This window comes from Morone saxatilis, unplaced genomic scaffold (genome assembly GCF_004916995.1).
Source record: "Morone saxatilis isolate NCDOM2014 unplaced genomic scaffold, NCSU_SB_2.0 Contig11, whole genome shotgun sequence".
NCBI lineage: Eukaryota > Metazoa > Chordata > Actinopteri > Moronidae > Morone > Morone saxatilis.
Window position 1 is genome coordinate 17,964,694 of NW_023339663.1, and position 3,339 is coordinate 17,968,032.

The window sequence follows — 3,339 nt, forward strand, 5'->3', positions numbered from 1 at the left end:
GGGGGGGGGGGGGGGGGGTTATGAATGGAAAGCACAAAAAATAATTAACACTTCTGGTCAGCAATCTCTAGTAAAACCTTGCAAAACAGCGCTTAAAGTGAAATATACAATGTGAGAAAAGTGGCATTAAGGGTTTGCATGTGTTGTCTGCGCATGACTCCATCTAAACGATGAGATTAGTAGAGTATGAGTGAAATGGAGACCAAATCCGTGAAATACTGAGAGGGCAACGGGCTGACAGCTTGGAAGGGGGATGAGAAAGCTACAATAAGAATGGTTAAAAAAGTAAAGGGGGGACAGATCCCCATTCTCTACTGTCATTTCTGCAGCCATTTGTGCCTTTAAACTAGAAGGAGAAAGATAATGATCTTTCTCCTTCTAGTTCTGTTTGATACAGCATGAAAGACACACATCATATGTGAATGTACCTGCACGTGAAAACCACAGTAAAATGCTTCTTTAATGGAGTTTACATAAACTTCCATGAGTACTACGTACAATATCTTGTATTTTTACAGAAAAACTCTTGGGGTCCATTCAGAAGGCTCAGATCTTGTTGTTGTTGTGTGCAGCCTAAACGTGGCTCCAGTGTAGCCTCTGTAACCTACAATCATTATCTGCAGTCACTTGGGATTAGGTGAGATTGTCCTCTTGATTGTGGGTTTTGACATGACTGAAGAGGTCTAAAAAAATTTTCCTGTATAGATTTTTTGTGTGTTTCTTGGTGATTGGTTGCTGCCACTTGTCTTTTACTGCTCCTATAAGATTTCAGTTTCACTGTATTGTGTATTGTTATTGTCGAGCAAAGTCCTCCCAGACGATGGAGTTGACATGAATCTCACTTGTTCTTGTACCTCATAATCAGCATCAATACAAATTCATCATCATTTTCTATGCTGATCTCATTTCATAAGCTCAGTTTCTAGGTGAAAAAGCAGAGAGGTCCTCCATCGCGTGATATTTCTGATGGCTTGCAGTGTTTCCCACAGGTTGAGATGACATTAACTGAGGGGGGAGGGGGGCAGTGTTGAAAATGGGGCTGATCAACAATGCTGAAGTACTTGCAAAGTACACCCCTGTGTTTGCAGATATTGGCAATCACACATTTGTGACTGCTACTGTCTACTTTTAGTTAGAGCTGTGGCATGTGAAACATGACAAAACACGTAAATGTCCCCCCAGAGATCATATGAGTCATTGTTTATGTGCTGCCGGTTTAAAATCGTGCCCATGAATAAAAGTATTCAAATTTGTATGTATAAGGGCAACAAGACAGGGCACTTGGTCAATGTGTTAGCATTGCCCTGGTGACAAACATACTGTATCTGCTTAAAAGGAGATATGAATTCCATTTGTGCACTAGATTTAAAGATGTTTACATTTATAGAAAATTACTTTGATGATATTTTATCATTGCAGTCATTTTATTTTAGTTTCTCCTTGAAATCAGTGAAACAAAGAGCTTTACAATGAGATACTGGCTTTGTTCTTTCCATATGCCTCTATCATTGTCATACCTCTCATTGTGATTTCTGTTGCTTTTGTTCTCATCTGACTTGTTTGTTGTCCATCATTCCTCACATTTGTGCTCTTTCTGTTCTCTCCTCCCTCTCAGGAGAAATCTACTGTGTGTATTTTCGCATGTGTCTGCACGGAAAAGAACAGATAGAGGTAGAGCCTGCCGACTTCAGCTGAACTCTGTCTGTCTTTTCTCTGTTGTGTGTGTACAGTATGCACTGCATGTGTGAAGTTTCACATGCTCACAAATCCTTATTGGCCAGCGGGGCCTTATGAAGGGCATTTTGAAGGGTATAGACAGGGGAATGAAAAGTTTCTCCCAAGCTGGTATAAGTGTACTTAACAAGTGTCGTCCCCTGACTGAATCTGACCCTGAGGCACTGTAGAGGCTCAAAATAACAGTGGTGATCATCCAGGACCTGAAACTAATGAGGAAGGGTTGAAACACAGCCTGTCTACCCGGACCAAACAGATGGCTGCATCGACTTACACTGCCTCATGTCTTCTGTTAAATGTTGCTCTTGAACACATCTGGCTGCTAACATGCGAACAACGTGCAATCACAAACAATAACAAGCATTTTCATGCCAAAGTGAAAGTGACTGTCTCAGAATTCAAATAAAGAACATGTCTGATTAAACCTGAAGCTGTTCAGGTTTGCTTTACTTTACGTTGCCAGCCGATGGTCTTCTGCTTGTGGAAGAAGTTAAGAAAGGGGGTAATAAATAAGGAATAAGCCAACCTGTTGGATGAAAATTGTGATTCACTTGACTGAACAGCCACTCAGACAGCTCCCTGTTTCCGACTCAACATGCTTTATCAGTTGGATAGAATGGCCGCTGATAACAGCCAGAGCCAGTGGTGCTGCACACAGTGTATACACCAAAGACGCTACCTGTTTGTTTTGGTGTATGAGGGTATGAGGCTGTATGTGTCTGTAAAACCTTCTCAAAGACATTGTTTTCTTATGATGATGTGTAGACAACAAAGTTAGTTTACATGTATGTTACTGACATCTTTAATTAATTGATTTACCTGTTAAAGAAGATCAATCAATCAAGTTCTGTGTGCTGGTCAGTGTATGCGGCTTTAAAAAAAGCACAAACATTGAGGCCCCAAACAAAAGCAGTGTTATCAACTTTAGTAGTCCTAAACCAGTCCCTGAAACATCACAGTCAGTCCAATTCTGTGTGGTCGCTCTTTGCTGTATTTCACCACTAGGGGGCAGAGTTACATATTTTGAGTTACTGTGTAATCCACAGTGCGCTACTTATTTGCTGAAAACGTTAAACATCATGCATAAAAAAATCTGAGTTGAAATTGTGTTCCCCTTTCATGTTTCTGATTACACACCATGTCCTATCTGAGCCTCAGGCTTTTTTTTTTTTCAATGAATGTGTCAGCATCTCATTGGCATTTAAGTCAGTTGGTATTTGTTTTTATTTGGCACTTAGTATCTGCGTGCGATACAATCTTTTGTAAAGCTTGGTTTATTCATTTCTAGACTAACAAATCCCCGAATCCACCAGTTGACTGACCCTGCAGGTCTACAGAGTATTGGCATTGATTTAGGCTGTGTGGTGATTACTGGCTGTAAGTATTATATGTTATTGTAACGCTGTTTGTTTGTCTTCTTTACCAAATCTCTCTTGAAAATTGGGTTTATATTCTAATCTCAGTGAGAACTTTATGGTGGGTAAACAAAGGAAAAAAGTAAGGCAGTGCAATGAGCCAATAAGCCCATTTGTGGATATTTCTCAGTGCAGGTAGGAGGGAAGTTTGAGGCATTGAGATCAATTTTGTGGTTCGGTGGTCAAAAAA